This window comes from Abramis brama, assembly GCF_963993115.1.
Source record: "Abramis brama genome assembly, chromosome: 15".
Lineage (NCBI taxonomy): Eukaryota > Metazoa > Chordata > Actinopteri > Cypriniformes > Leuciscidae > Abramis > Abramis brama.
The window spans coordinates 10,568,894-10,586,304 of record NC_139977.1 but is presented as its reverse complement, the minus strand read 5'-3'; the positions used below and the strand labels follow the sequence as shown (position 1 = coordinate 10,586,304).

At 38.4% G+C, this 17,411-nt stretch overlaps 1 long non-coding RNA gene across 1 annotated transcript; it reads left to right on the top strand.

Annotated features, from left to right (window-relative positions):
• The first annotated feature begins 7,574 nt into the window (after positions 1-7,574).
• Positions 7,575-11,029, top strand: LOC311097675. Its single transcript, XR_014609296.1, has 5 exons — positions 7,575-7,944; positions 8,917-9,066; positions 9,581-9,644; positions 9,971-10,072; positions 10,197-11,029. It is a non-coding gene; the product is annotated as an uncharacterized lncRNA (long non-coding RNA).
• The last annotated feature ends 6,382 nt before the right edge of the window (positions 11,030-17,411 follow it).

The window sequence follows — 17,411 nt, the reverse complement described above, 5'->3', positions numbered from 1 at the left end:
TCAACGAACAGAGGGTGGGCTGAGAGCCGTGACGTAGACGCTGATTGTACCGTGGATGCGTAGATTTACTTCACATAATCTGCAAAAGTCGTTCACAGCCATGTTCACTCCGGTATTTCGCTCGATGGTTTTGTTTTCGCATCATACATGTGTTTACAGTGGAAGTTAGATGTGACTGAGCATGCGCATAACACACGCGATAACCAAACGTTATGTGATTGGCTTACGGGTAACCAATGATTTTAAACTTCAGACAAGCGCCCCCCCTCGAGAAAGAAAACGCTTTTCAATTATGCCATGCCAGACTCTGTCTACGAAGCAAAGCGAAGTAGCAGAGTTTGGTATTACCAGGCTATAATGTGAGGCCCTTACACACCAAAAGTGAAATGAAAAAGCCTCAGGCTGAATGAAATGTAAGTTTAAGCCTGTACAGTAGAGGGCGCCGCTCAAACAAACCTTTGTGCTGCCATTCTGGATTGAAGAAGAATGGGATGTTTTTAAACAAATGTGATGGTTATCTAAAGTCATTTTTGGTTATTAGTATGGTTGAATTGGATCATTGAAGGTCAGAAGCAAAGACATTGGTTAAGAGGATAGTTCACCCAAAAATGAAAATTCTGTCATCATTTACTCACCCATTTACTTGTTCCAAACCTGTGTGATTTTTTTTTTTTTTGTTAGAAGCGGCAAAAGTTACGGACTGCAGCTTTAATGTATCGCTGAAATATTATGTATTATTTAACAAAAATCCCGACGTTGGCCTTAAGTTCGCGGCTACGTGATGTGCTCGTTCATGTGAATCTGTCAGCACCGCAGTTCACTCCATCTCGCCCAGAAAAAAAGGATACAAGTTGTGAGAAATTAAGATGAGCAAAAACGTGACACGAAGTGTGGAACAATTTGGGACAGGGCCTTGGACTTCAGGTGGGAAGAATGTCTGTTCTGTGGGCCCTGTGTAAAAGATGACACCATTTTGTCATTGTGATGCTTCTAATTAATTAAGTGATAAAAATCAGTTGCAACTTTTTACAAAACACTTAAAAACAATCGAATTCTTCCGATTCTGGGCACATGAGTTCCTAAACATGATGAATGATGGGATAGGCCTTTGCTTTTACTCAAATACCGCTATGAAGTGGTATTAGAGAGGGAGTGTGAGAATTTAGTGTGTGTTAGGGCAGTGGTTCCCAAACCTGTCCTGAAGGACCCCCAACACTGCACGTTTTCTTTGTCTCCCTAATCAAACACACCTGATTCAACTCATCAGCTCATTATCACATGGGTTAATGAGCTGATGAGTTGAATCAGGTGAGTTTGATTAGGGAGACAAAGAAAACGTGCAGTGTTGGGGGTCCTTCAGGACAGGTTTGGGAACCACTGTGTTAGGGCACTAAACTTTATGCTTTATATATGTCATCCACAAAAAAAAAGCATACATGTTCAGACCTTGTCCTCTAGATGGCGTACTTTACACACTTGTCTTTACCTTTTCTTTATCACTTTTGGTGCAAGATGGATATTGGGCCAATACATGGCTAATATATCTTCTCTGAAATGCATTTGTGGTAATGTAAACTTCTCCAAAATCTAATCAGTTTTATTGCTCATAGTGCTGACAGAACCATTCGCCATCTGTAAATCATCAAGGATGAATTGTTAGCATTAGAAACAGATTCTCACTGTCATTGTGGCTTATTTTCAATAAACTTTTGTCTTTGCTATATAACATAGATAATAAATCAACTCTAATAATGAATAACAAACAAACAACAGTTAGTTGAAAAAAATGATTTTCTTATGTAAAAACGGAAGTTTACTTACTTTTTTTATTTGAGACTACTAAATAATTTTTGCAGCATAAACGGAAACTAAACAGTGGATTTTTAGTTCCCAGCATGCTTTGCATAGGGCTAGGGCTGGATCAGGAGATTAAATGTCAAAATTAAAGTTTGAATAAGACCTGTTTGTTAATGTTCAGTTAGGCTATGACATTTAAAGCTGCAGTCTGTAGTTTTTCCTCTTTGTCGCCATCTCTGTTCGAAATCTGCAATTACAGTTATTCACGGAATTATCAACTTTACGTGGGTTGTGCCTCGGCACAGCGCGGATGAATCCAATGTTTTGAGGAGAATGTGTGGCTGTTAGTCGCCGCGTTAGTGTGGATACTGTCATTCGCAATCACAGATTCTACTTTTTGGAAGTATGACCAACATAAGAATTTTCACCGGAAAATGTCGTCTGAACAGGTAAGTAGCATCCACTTTTGTTCTGACCAACTAAGGGAAAAAAGCATTGCAGTAAATCGCTTATGTCTTTCCTGTCCAGCAGAAAAAAAGCTGTCTCTGCGTCCGTTTGGAACCCCTTCAAAAGCCCTTCCGATATTCATCCTTGTTTTCGCATGTGCCCGGTTGCAGTCTCTTTTTTTCTGTAGCCACTCCGAAGTCCGAAGTCTTTTGCATTTTACAACGGGTGAATCTCCAGTTGTCACTGGTGATTGTCGTTTGAACGTTTCTGGATCCGCAATCAAAACTGATAAGTTTAAGTGCTGTGAGAAAAGGCTATAAACATCCTCACACGCAACATAGCCTACTAGCCGAGACTCCTTCTTTATGTGTACAGATGTGACGTAATGACGTAAAGACATGCTCGAATTTCCCGCGGAAATCCACCAGTACCACTGGAGTTAAAAACATTATTACAAGCTTACCGTTTTGAATCAAGGCAAGCAGATAGTTTTGAACACTGGCTGGTTATGTACTTGCTCAAAAATTTATTTTGGATCATTTTTAACCCAAAAAAGTTACGGACTGCAGCTTTAAAAGAGTTTCTGTTATATTGATGTTTTTGCAGTTGCCATTGTGTTGAAGAGGAGAGCTTGTGCTTGGGTTGTGTGTAAGTTTATAATGTTACTGTTAGGCTATACCCAATAATCAATAGCAGTAATAATGTTAGTAGTGACAAACAACTTATTTGTCCATTGCAAATGTTTGTTAGCCACAGAAAAGCTAACATGTATTATTCATAACTCTCTCTTTTTGTTAGTCGCCTAATTGTGTAATAAACCTACAGACTACAAATTGTTACCTCAGTTTTATTGAGTAGATTCTAGGTTTGATTTTACAGTGACAGCACTATTTCCAGTTCCTGTATCCCTCATGTGCTGTAAGAAATCAATGCGGCGAGATTTTGCCAGGTATTTCCATTTATAAAAAGGCAATGGGGAGGAGGCTTGACTATTTTCATTGATAAGATCTATTTACTCGAAGGGGGAGGTATCTGGTGCCTTTCCATTCACTGAAAGAGAGGAGTACTGCCCCTCCAGCGAGGCGCCACGGTGTATAAACAACCTAGTTGTATGTACTATACCAGCATGCTGAAACATAGACTCCCCTGTGTGAGCAGAACAAACCCCACCCACCATCATTTAAAGCTTGCATGTATATTCATCGAAGAGATATTAGCGCCGTGTTAGGTTTAGCTCTCCAGTGAATTGCTGTTATTTACAGGCATGACAGATTAATCTCTACAAATTCCCCCCGACAAAGACGTTTTGAATTACCTGGACCTCAGTGCTGTGAAAAGAGGATTGTGTCGAGCTGGATGTAGCGCAACATGCTGTAACTTTAGTGGTTATAGTCTGTAGTTTCATAGTTCGACCCCTACATTTCATCCGAAATGAGGCCCGGGGAGCTTTGGGTCATGTTGAGTGTAACTTGATGAATGAGTGCTGGACTTTGGCAGACCCATTCAAGTTTACACTCGCGTTTCTAAACATGCCCTTGTGTATTGAATGGCCACATGGACACTTGTTTGAACCGAGTGCTGTTTGCTGAACTCTTCGGGATGTGTAGTCATCCTTTATTCGCTGTTTGCACGCTTTGCATGGAAAAGACCTCAAGCAAACTGTCAAAATGCTTTTTTATGTAAATTTTTTTGTTTTCCTAAGGCAAGACACCACAGGTGAATAGGGTGAAAATGTTAACAACAATCACAGTACATTAAAACAACTGGTTTGTAAAAGCAAAGTTTTCTTAAATAACATGTTTCATTAATATGCATTGATTTGCACACATTTCCAGAAAAAAAATCTATTATTAGAAAATGATACAAGATTCAACTCATTATTTTAAGTTGAAACAACTTACACAGCCAATTTGATTGAAGGCTACTTAATTTAAGGCCGCAAGTACATTTTTTTTACAGTGAAGTTTTTACAGAAGGGATATTTGATCTCTTTTTATCACTCAGAAAATAAGACATAAATACATAACATAAATCAGAAAATACTTTCAATAGTGTAATACTGTATTAGGAATAAAATGTTATTGTGAATGATTTTTGAAAAAACCTCAGATTATAGATATAGGAATAAAACTGGGAAGCTGGAAGAATTTCCGTGCAGGAGTAAAAAAACTCATTTTGAGGAAACAACTTTCAAAGATATGTATTATCATTGAAATCTACAGATGCAAATAGATAAAGTGTAATATAATAAACACTTTAATGTGTATTTTGGGTGTTTTTTTTTTTAATCTAGTCTGAAAGAAGATAGCCTAAGTTATGGAAGGTCAAAAATGGTTTTGCCTGCATGTCTTGCCTTAATAATAATAATAATAAAATATTTATTATTTATTTATTTATGCTACTTTCCAAAAAGTCTATGGACCTCTTTTATGGTACTTTTGTGGGGGTTTTTTTGTCCTTTTTGGAGCTTGAAAGGCCTTGGTCGCTTGTTTGTGTCCCACAGGATTGTTTATGCTTTGAATAACACGAGGATGTTATTCTCACGTCATTCTCATTCTCATTATGATTTTTTTTTTTTTTTTTTTGATTGAACTGTCCATTTCAGAATACCTCTATGATTTTTCATTAACCTCATTGAGTCAATCATGCTTTAGAGTGTTATTATTTTGAATATTTGAACTGATGGTACAGTGTGTGTGTGTTTGGGTGTGTGGACAGTCAGGGTGCAGGAAACAGGGGTTGGGGGTTTGCTCATGGGTGAAGAGAGAAAGTGTTGTTGAGGGGCATGTGGGCGGCAGGAGGCTGTATTCTCTGTTTTGCCTGTCACAGTTTCAGGGGGTTATTGTCTAGGATGGAGACATCCGGAGGTCAATGCCTCAAACCCTGTGTGAGGAAGGGAACAAAACAGCCCTGTATAAGAACAGACCAAATGGGGATCACAGGTGGCAGGAATGGACTACATCTATATGGAAATGAGCTCACTGTTCTCAGCGTCCCACTGCAGCCGCTGCTAATTTGCTTATTTTCACATGGAAGAAGAGTATAGGATGGATCTCATGAAAACTTGAGAATGTCCCGGTCAAAATATTAATTAAATACATAAATACGTTTATGTAGGACTATTGGGATTTTTGTACTTTTAATTATGAATTATGTTTTTTTTTTTTTTGTTTTTTTTTGCTTTGTGACATTATTTTCATGCCAATTAAGCACAGTTTAAGCACATTTTCTTGCTGTAATATGTCCAGATGTTTTTTTTGTTTGTTTGTTTTTTCTCCGAAGACTCCTATTATGTGTAAGTACTTTAAATTTAAATTGCATTAAGGAAATTACTTCTAAATGAACAAAATGGTACTTAAAGTTTAGAGTAAAATTTTACTTGGACTTGAAAGAACAAAAAGGAAAAAGAGTTTAAAAAAGACCGACTTTAAAAATAATGTGTTACAATATTGCATTACTCCCTAAAAAGTAACTAATTGTGTTACTTTTTATGTAAAGTAATCTTGTGTTACTTTTTTTTCACCTGGACTGGGCTGGGCTTGCTTGATTGTTTTTTTTTTTAATAAAAAACCCTTTCACACCAAAAGTGAAATAAATAATCAGTCAGGCTAATTTAACATATTTAATTATTGCAGGTTTGCATAATATTCAGAGTTTGCATTTCACTGTTTTTATTCATTTAGAGCAGGGGTGTCAAACTCAGTTCCTGGAGGGCCACAGCCCTGCAGAGTTTAGCTTTAACCCTAATTAAACTCACCTGATCAGCTAATCAAGTCCTTCAGGCTTATTTGAAAACTGCAGGTGTGTATGTGTTGAAGCAGGGTTGGAACAAAACTGTGTAGGGCTGTGGCCCTCCAGGAACTGAGTTTGACACCTGTGATTTAGAGGAATACTGAATCTGTTTTTGTGCAAGTGAGATGAGTAAATGCACACATTTAGTCTAGAGCTACAATAACCAAACGTTACCAAAAAACCCCCCTAAAATTCAAAAGTAATTAGTTACTTTTCTAGTTACTTGAAAAAAGTAATCTGATTACATAAGCCACGTTTCTTGTAATGCATTACCCCCAACACTGGTCAAGACCATAACTAATTATTAGCAATTCTCATTTAATATTTTAATAAATAATGGATAAATAATATAATATGACTTTTTTTTAGCAAATTAAAATGGACAAATGAAGCAATATCCTCACTTTTCAACAAGAACCTCTTTCAGAGACACATTAGAAATGAAACAAGCACTGGAGTTGGCTCACCCTGGTTGAGTAAAAGCTTAGTTTTAGCCACAGAAAGGGTTGAGCCGTTCTCCTGAGATTTTGCAATAATTTTCAAGTGTTTATCCTTCAGAAACAAACAGCGCATAAGATACATGTTCGATTTCAGCTCAAACTTATTATGTAAAAAAAAAACATAATTTCCCGAGAGCCATGGTTCCAGGAATTAACACCACCAGACGTTCATGGGCAGTTACAAAAAGGCTGTGTCATTACGTCAAATCGGATGTTTGCTTGACATAATCCAACAAACATGAGAGCATGTTGAACTGGTGATAAGAGGGGGCCAAACATTTGTTTGCCTGATGGCTGGGACTTTTTAGCGTTATGGCTGCTTTAGCTTGCAAATACGAAAATAGAACGAATAAGACAACGACTGGAAACAAATAAGTGAGTCTTAATGGAGTGTCCATGATAAAGGAAAGGAAAAATCTAGTTTAAACACTTCCCAAATTCTTGGCAAACTCTGTGTGTTCACGGTTCCATGTGAGTTAAAAAAAATGTTTAAAATGTCATATGGTGTACTGTAAATCTTTTTTTTTTACATTTTTATTTTATTTTTTACAAATACAATGAATTACACACTTCGCACAATATGAACTAACCTTGCCTTGTCATAAAAAAATTGAATTATTTGATATTTTAAGAGACGTATTGACCTGTTTCTGCATGTTAGATGTATTATAACTTTTTGGGAGCCAGAAGTTTTCAAATATTATAGTGAAGCAGTTTAAACAGTTCTTTTTAAATAAAATTAATAATAATAATAGAAGATTGTCAAACTACCAAAAAACTCCTTCTTTTAATGAGGCCTTTTTCTGTATTATGATATCAGGACAGTTCTATCGTTTTGGGGGGTTTTATGCACCCCTAAAAATTTTTACTTTAATTAAAAAAAAGTAAAAAAAAACATGCTTATTAAAATAATAAGTGTATATCAAGTCACTGTATGTTAATGATTTTTTATTTTTTTTATAAACATTGTTATATAATGCATAGACATTGACATATTAAGTATCACAGTACTTTGTAGGGTCCAGCATTGTCTCCTAAACATTTCTAACATTAGCAGGATATTTCTAAAGGAGTCCACGCTGGAGTGAATTTCATACCACCCCTAAACAAACCCCATAAAGGAAGCCGTATATGTCTGCATGCAATTCTCAAGTAGGATTAGTTCACTATGAGAGCTGAAAGAAAGTCCCATGTACTCCATTTCCTGGGCTCCGGGACAAGTGCAGGTGGCTGAGGGGTTCGGATTACACCCCAATGAAAGTTCCCCCTACCCTCTGGTCCCTCCTTTCCCTTCCAGCCCCCCTTTTACCCAGCAAGCCAAACCTTTCCATGATCTGAGAATTCCTGCAAACTACTCCTAATTCTTCTGACAGATGGACACACTTAATCTGCAGCGGTCAGGCTGGAAGTAAGTGCTACAACCTGTGAACAGGCAACTAGGACAGCCACCTGTCAGGACCCCTGTCACATGATAGGCACCGCATGGCACACAGCTAAGCTATCGGGACATATTATTGCAGAAATATGCTTGGGATCTTTCAAAAATAAAGTTTTACACATTTGAAAAGTAGTGAACAGTAAACGAGGCAGTTTGTAGACATCTCTAGAGCGTTTAAATCCCCGAAATCCACATATTATAAAAATGCCATTTTGAGATACTAAAGGCTGGTTTGCAGGTCAGTGGAATGAAAAAAGCACAAGGTCTAGGGGATAGTGTTGTAAATGAGTTTTAAATTGTAAAATTTACAGGTTGTTCTGTATGTTTATATACTAGAGGTGTAATAATACCCTCATGTCACGATTCGATACATATGACGATAATGAACTCGCTATACGATATTATTGCGATACTCCAAGACACATGGTAAAAGGTTAACAAAAAATGTTATACTGTTTATTAAAATGGTAAATTTGATTTACATTGTGGGTGTAAATGAATAGGCTTGGACTTGATGCTGGAAACCCAACGCGCAGGACAATAGTGACACCAGAATAAAAATATTCATGATTCTGAAGCTGAAGCTGAAAATACAGGATTATTTTAGACGAATATGCTTGCACTCCGTCACTGACTAGATATATTTAAAATAATGTAGGCCACTTTTTACTGGTAACATTAGACATTTGGCATTATCAGGACCCACAAATATTCCCTCATTGCATTATATTCAACATTATATATAGTAGTTTAATGTAGTACTGACACTAAAACTCTATTGTCACTACACAATACATATTGTCACTATCCACAATACATGATATATTGTTACACCCCTAATACATACAGATATATAATAGCTGCCAGTTTTTTTCTCAAAAAACGACAGGATTTCTTTCTTTTCTCTCTCTCTTTTTTTTTTTTTTACATTGATTCATTCAGAGCCTATTCAAAATGACACATCTCTAACTTCACCCCAAAAAGGAGGTGTTTCCCACAGAATGCCAACAGATGGATATCATTTTGATAGTTTAAGTGTCCGAGGAAGCAGAGACGGAGTGCGGCTCTAAGAACCCATAGACCAGACAACAGGTGAGCGGTTACGGTCAGCCGGCAAATCTTACTGATATTCTAACCTATTGAACTTTCCCAGAACAGGGTTCCCCTGTAGACACACATTATTGCATTGCAGGACCTGTTCCATGCGCTTTGATCCACTCAATGTGAAGCAGATCTGTGGCGGTGGCCTTAACAGTGAGATAATGAAAGCAGGCTGGCTGGGAGAGAACTGACCCAGGACAATGCTTCTCTTTCAGGCTGCTGGCATGAGCTGTTGGATACTTGTACTATACAGCTAGTAAAGTGACTTTCCAGCTTCAGCACCTTTAGCTGATAAAGCGGAGTGCAAACAAGAATCAGCTTCCTTTTTGGTTCAGAAAGATCTTTCCCTGGGTAACTAGCAGTGCCAGGGTTTTTCCGAGCTTCTTCCTGTGCGACAGCCTCCTTTTTGCCCTGCCTTTTTTTTATTTTATATATCCTGCTGAAAAATAGCTAGTGGACCAGCTATGCCAACTCTAACACTGGTTTATGCCGGATTTTTCTGCAGGGTAATGATGGAAAATTATGGAGCATTGGAAAACAACTAGATGTTTAGATTTTCTGAAGATAAAGTAAGTTGCCAGCAGGGACTCTTCATTGATATAATATGACAATAATGCAATGCTCATATTCAGTATATCATTTGCACATTACCGTATAGCACACGTTGCACATTCGTACACTTGCATTTTGCAAATAACTTTATTGTAAATAGCATATACGTAATTCTGTCTATTGTGTATTTTCTATATTTTTATCACTGTATTGTGTTGCATTTTAATTTTATTGCCTTTTTTATTATTGTGATATATTCCTTTTAATTGTCCTAACTCCTATGTATGTCTGCTCTTCTTTTTTTCTGCACTGGATGCTCCTATAAACATACTTGGGATTAAAGCTCATTCTGAATCTGAGTTCCGAACATGATTCAGGTCGGATTCGAACCGGGATTCTCTTGAGCGCAGCGACGGTCCCTTCCCTGTGAAGTGGATTTTACACGGTATTCCTCCATCTTATGTGAAATTACAGTAGTGAACATGTACATTAACAGTGAACATAGGAGTGAACATGCTATTTTCGAGAGGTAATATGAAATAACTGATCATCTATTCATCACTTCATAGGAAGCGGAGAAGGAAATTGCACATTGCGCATCACTCAAGCACTTAAAGAAGTTTGAATAAAATATAGGTGGTGAAAATGAGTTGAGTATCCAATGTTATTATTGAGTATAAAGTCTCATGAAATGAAAGTTGCGACGAACTTTTCCTCCCTATTGTGATGTATATCCGAGTGAAACGGCTTCTCGAACAAGAAAAAATGTAGGGCCGGACATGATGTTGTCCATGGGAAATTGATTGGATTGTTGTAGTTTGCTATGTCAAGTAAAGTGAACTTCAGCTGATATCCCATTCTCAGAGAGCAGAGAGCAGTGAACTGTGTAAATCCTGTCAATCAGAACGCAGTATAAGACAGAAAGCCTGAACAGTCTGACATCAACAAGGAGAGAATTTACTATGAATACATAAAATGACTGATGACCACACACACACAAATAGGACACAATTTGCCCAAGACTTGAAGAAATGGATGAAAAAAATTATAGATCTGCTTTTTTGTCATTAGTGGGAAGAGCATATTCTTATTTATTATGAATTTCATTATAAGTTTTAAAATCCATGTGCCCTTGTAATCTTAATCTTTAAAATAACTTCTCCTCCGCTTCAAGTCGAACACAACTCTCTTCTCTGATGACGTGTTTACTGGCGCGAGGGCGGGACAACTTGTCAATCACATGATATCACTGCAATAGAAAACCACAACCAATCGATTCCCAATGGACAAACTCAAGTCCTGCCCTACATTTATTCTTGTTCGGGAAGCCCAACTTTGAACACTGTCTGGCTTCTCTCAGTAGATTGTAAACATGAACATTTTATTAAACAATAAAACTTATAATATGACACAATAAGTGTAATGAATCAGTTGAATGAATGATTTAATTACACAATCACACAGACAATAGGTGCTCCTGAAATTGCTTACTACTTAGTTTAGTTTGCATACTTCTTTAGGCACTACATTTGATGAGGAACAAATTTCAGAAATGTTAAAAAGTGTGTTCTGTAGGCTATAGTATGAATATGTGTAGTAAGAATGAAGTCCAGACGGCATTCACATTTCCTTTGCGTGGCTTCATGGAATAGTAAAATTGGATTGCGCAGTCCATTGGATGCGCACTTTGAAATCTCGATAGAAGTAATAGGTACTTTTTGCCTACTGTTTTTATGAATACTGTGAATTCGGACATACAACCCATCTCAGTCACACTTTAAATTAGGGTCCAATTTTCACTATTAACTAACTAATAACTAAGACTTTATCCTCAATAAACTCCTAATTACTGCTTTTTAATAGATAGTAAGGTAGTTAAGTTTAGGTATTGGGTAGGATTAAGGGATGTAGAATATGATCATGCAGAATAAGGCATTTATTAGTGCTTCATAAGTACTAATAAACAGCCAATATCCTAATAATATGCATGATAATAAGCATAGTGATAAACTAAAGTTTTACCCTTATCTCACACACCGTTTTTCATAGGGTATAACCTGATCTGTTTTAATAGGGAAGTGTACATAGTTTTGTAGTTATAGTATTGCTACAACCCTATAAGCTGCAAAAGGAGTCACTGAAATGAATCAGTAAAGGAATCTGAACCTGTGAGTTGAATGGACATCAGAAAACATACCATAGAATTGAGTTGATCCTGATCCTGAACTCAAGGATCAAAACGCATTTGTTGCTTCATAAGCTGGATGTTGCGCTCAAGTTGCACTTTTGTTTTGGGTGAGTGGGGTGAAACAAAAGGCTTGGCTTCGGCTTTTGGGTTTTAGCCTTCCTTCGGACTTATGGAGGAAGGATCTTTCACTTTCCTGCTTGTAATAAGTGACTTCTCCTGTTCCATACGCACAATGGTAACTCTGTTGGGCCCTTTTTAAAGGCGTTGAGCCTGCACGGTTCGGCAGCCCTCCCTGCCGTTTGCTTAGCCACCCAAACGCCAGGCGCAAGGCAAACAGAGCCAGCCTCCACCGCAGCCTTTCAATGCTCCGTCCTGACTCTAAGAGGCTTATGTCCTCACCCAGGGGTGGTAGGAAGCACAGGATGAATGGATGAAGGAGGGAGGGGCAGGAAGGAGGAAGGTATCGGCCCAATCAGCCGTTACCGCTGAGATCAGAGGAGCTAAAGAGAGTGACCGGTAAAGAATGAGCATTGCTGCTGTACCTCTCCGTTAAGATTCGAAACTCCCCTCGGTGAACTATTTGGTCGACTTTCAAACAAGAGATGAGGAAATAGCCGAATGCCGGTGATGTCACGCTTTGCTGGAGATGCAAACATCTTTAAAGGAATCTCCTCTTTTTGTTCTCTAGGTTTTTTGGGAAAGCGGGAGGATCCATAATTATTTGCTAATCTGGGAGGAAGTGCTGTTTGCATGAGTACATTGAGATAGAGGAGAAGGATGGGTCTATTAAATAAGACCCCATTCAGTGAATGAATGAGAATGGAGGGATGAATAGTTCCTCGCACAGATGAATACAAGCGTATTGCTTTGCACAATGACAAGACCACAGGGACCTTTCTTTGAAATCGGGAGTTAATCTGGAAAATTCCTGGCAGCAGGCACCCGACGCACAAATCCTGATGCCTGGAGAATGGCACACTGGCACAACGTCGGTTAAAGGCCATTAACAAGGTTTTACAGCCCCCATGCAAGTCCAATACGGAAGAGATGAATACAGCCAGCACGTTTTCTAGGCCAGTCTCACTTCTGTTTCATCTCAGGAGCGGCATGTTTGTAGCGCTCATTTATTTTTTGTCCTATCTAGTAAATTATTCCAAAATAAATAAATGCTATTCTCACATACAATAATTTTAATACACATCCCTGATGATGGGCATGTTTTTAGTTTCTTTCATAAAAGGTAAAAAAGGTCAGCGTTATATAGCTGTCCTGATATCATAATGAAGAAAATAAAGCGTCATTAAAAGAATGAAGTCTTGAAAAGAAAACCTTATGAAATACCACAAAATAATCGTATATTACAGTTATTGTTGCTATTATTATTAATATTTTTTTTCGGGGGGTGGGGAATCAAAATTAGTATAATTAATTGAATTTCAAAATTCAAATCTTGGTGCAACCAGCAAACAAAAACATGCAGGAAATTATATTATACATCCATGGACAAAAGTATTGGCAGTGACATACATTTTATTTTTCCATAACCTGGAAATGTACTTCTGGGCCAAATCCTGACTGATTTTCTTGCCTTATTGGTGCTCACAGTTCATCACAGTTTTTTGGGCTTCTGCTTTTGTCCACTCACCTTTTGAGGATTGACCACAGGTTCTCAATTTTTCAGTTTTCAAAATTTCAATTTACTGATCTCCGATCACTCTTGCCTTGTGACATGGTGCTCCATCATGCTGGAAAAAGTGAAAAGACTATATAATATCCAAGTTAAACTGTTTTGAAACAGCCCACAATTAGCAGGTGAACTGTTAATAATTGAGTTTTTGGATAAGGAGCATCCACAAAAGACTTTGCAAGGAAAGATGGGTCATGGCTCATCACTTAGTTCTAAATTTCAAACCATTCAAAAATTACATTTGTCAATGCAAGATTGCAAAGTATTTAAGTATTTCACCATCTACCATTCATAATATTGTGAAAAGATTCAAGGCAAGGCAGTAAATCTCTGTTATGCGTGACCTCAGATGGTATTGCATGAGAAACCGTCATGCTACTGTGTTCAGTATAGCCACATGGTTTAAAGGTATGAGGAAAATATATGAATTTTTACTTGATAGTTACACCATAGGACATTTTTCAAAATCATATGAATGGAACATGAATAAAAAAAGTACATTTCGAAGAACTTTTCTTTATCGTGAACTCTGTTATTGACCCTTGAACTGGCCACCCGACTGTCTCAAGACAGCACCATTTCCAATACCAGTTAAGCACTTCCTTTACAGGAAGAGGAGGAATGCTGTGCTCTAATGCAAACACCAACATACATAAATGGCACGGTTCGGAACTGTGATTCAGATCAACCGAACACAAGACTCATTCTTCATTGTGCAACGGTGGCTAACCTTTTTGTGCCATAAGCCAGGAAATCCTGGGTTGGCGTGCCGGTTTGGCTACCAGTCCATTGTCTAAACCCGGCATCAGAGACTCCATTGAAGTTCTCCATCCAGCTGTATAATTGGGTAGAGATGGGACCCCCTCTAAAAACAAGATATTGCCCCACTCAGCCGGGTTAGAGCAAGCCGAAGGTGTAAGCTTGTTTGCTTCCTGCCTCTTCCTTCTCAGGATTCCAGTTTCCTGCCTGGAGCTATTGCGTTTCATGGTGCATTTCCCCACTTTGGTCGCATGCATTCTGCAATATTAGGGAAGGCCAGGTTAACATAAGAATCCCTCCAGGAGTGCTGTCAGTGCAGGAGATTTCCTCAGGAAGTGATTTGCTGTGTAATCTTAACTGGCCAAAAGCAAAAAGAAAAGAAAAGAAAAGAAAAAACTGCAGGAATATGTAATTGTCAGAAGTTAGCACAGCTTGTCTAAATGAACACGTTCAAGGAAACAGAGGTGACCAGCAGAGGAATCTTGGGTTTGGAATGGACAAGAATCCAAAGCCACTGCCAATTGGTTTCTGTGAACAAACTAAACATCTGACCAGAGATCTCAGCAATCTATGTCCAGATATTTTCTGGGAACTTTATTGTTCCATAAAGTTCACTAGAAACGATTTCTTTCAAAAACACTTTCTTTTGTGCTCTCTAACATGTTCTTTAACATGCTTCAGGGTTAAAAGCAGTCTCTTACTCAGTGTTTTAATCAGTTTTAGAATTACATTGAAGAACTGTCTGTCAAAAGTTACATATTCTATGCATTGTTTATACAGAATAACTACAGCCGATTTATCAATGATATAAGTGTGAGTGGGCAAGGCAAGAGACCCGATACCTGGGATTCCAGCTTGGAAATTCCGAAGTGAGACCTCAGATGGACAAGGTTGAAGCCGTATGCAACTGTCCCGGACCCCATACAAAGAAGGAGGCGTGTTCTTTTCTAGGACTAGTTGGATGGTACCGGCACTTCATAGCACAGTTCTCCAGCACAGCTGTACCCCTGACTAACCAGACCAAATTAACTGTTAAAAACCCAGTGATTTGGCCTGAGGACTTTGAACAAGCCTTCACACAGTTATCTGTGCACATCCCCAGTCCTGCGAACAGCACTTGTTTTCTGACAGACAGGGCATGTGCAACAGTGTGAAAGTACATCTGTGTTGTTCATTGGTGGCCAATAAAAGCGAGAGCTGATTCTGTGGTATGTTTTCTGATGTTTCAATCTATGTATTTATGACAATATTCTTTAACAGATGCATTTGTCACACGGCATGATTATTTAAACTTGTGGCGAAAAAAAGATGTTTTTTTTTTTTTTACTTTTACAGGATGGTAAACGTTTACAAGACTTTTTGATTATGCACTTATACTTATATATATATATGTACCCCGTTTTAGATGGGGTTAAATGCGGTTAATAACCAGCGCAATTAACTTTGAGGTACACAAACTCCATGGAAAGTCACTGTGCTCTTGGTTTGAGTAGTCTTGGATTGATAACCATTAGTAATTTTTACTCTGTTATTTGCTTTGACTTTTCATTTTGCTCTTGGTGTGAATAGTCTTGGAGGTCTTTCCCCCCTTGCTGATGGGCCGGCCAAGCACCTTACTGTCCATTCACGCACAAAGACCACATTGAGTCTGCAGTGCTGGACTGAGAGTCTTGACCTGTAGCCCTGAGATAAACCTTCAAAACAACAGCTGTGGTGGAGGAGGGGTGAGACCTGGGCCTGTGGCCATGGTCACGCATGGAGGCCTGCTGTTCTTCAATTGAGATGGTCAGATCCCCCTTTTTTTGTAATTAGTTCTATGAGTGGTCTTGGATCAGAATATGGAACATTTTCTGTAACATCTTTTGTAATTAGTGTGAATATAATGATCTATCTATCTATCTATCTATCTATCTATCTATCTATCTATCTATCTATCTATCTATCTATCTATCTATCTATCTATCTATCTATCTATCTATCTATCTATCTATCTATCTATCTATCTATCTATCTATCTCTACCGCCTCACTCAATCATACGCATACGGCCACAGTTGAAGCTTAAAGATGTTTTCAGCTGTCATTGCTGGCTGCATAAGTGGTTCTTTGTTCCCCGCATGCTGTGAAAGTGCCGGTTTGAGCCACTGCCGGCCTCCCCGCGGCTCCCCTCCACCCCACAGTTCTGTGACGTGAGGTCACTGCTATGCCCTACCTGAATCCAGGCCCTTTGTCAAGCCAGGAGACCCCACCAATACCGAGGGAGACCTGCAACTGGATCTCGAAGTTCCTCTGGCTTCTATTCCACTGTTCTGTTTTCTCTGTCAACAGAGCACTTGAGAGAGTGAAGGGGCAAAGTACTTCTGGTCTTATGGTGATATGGGAGTGCAAGGACAATTTAATCCTCCACGGCCTCTTGCCCTGAGACCTCTATGGCTGGTGTGTTCCTTTGAGAGGCTAAATGAATGTTCAGACACACAGCTGTGCGAGAGCTCAAACGAAGTTCGGTTCATGACATAAATCTGCCCTCGAGTGGGCTTTATCTCCTATCTGAGCTAAAAAGGCAATCCAAACATAATTCAAAATATTTGTGTTTGCTTTCTACGAAACTAATTTGACGCACTTAATGTTGTTTTCTCATCGACTTTGTCCAGAGCTTTTCATAGCTCCCTTGGCATTGCAAAATATCAGCATTTCATTTATTTAATTAAAGTTACAAATCATGCATAAGTGCTTGTCCTCTTCCAAGAATATTTCACAATACAGTTTTCTCTTCGAAAGCAATCTTTAAATGAGGATTTTCTTGTATGTTTCGAGTAGGCCTCAATCACGCTCGAATTTCCGAACTCTGTTATGTTATTAGCTTTTGGCGCAATTTGACTGTAAGTCTCGAAACAGATGTGATGCTTTTGGTCTCAGATGAGACAGATTTTATGTTTGCGAATGAAATGCCTTTGATATCTGAGATTTATTTGACATTTATTGTGGTCGATTGTCTGATGTGGAATACATAGCTTGTAAGTCTACAACACTACAAAACAACTCTGAATCCAATGGGACATTGTGCTCGTAGCAATAGAGAGACTTTATTGAGAATTTATGACTCTTGGGAAAAGCCCAGCACAAATGAATAGTGAATTAAGAGGGACACTTT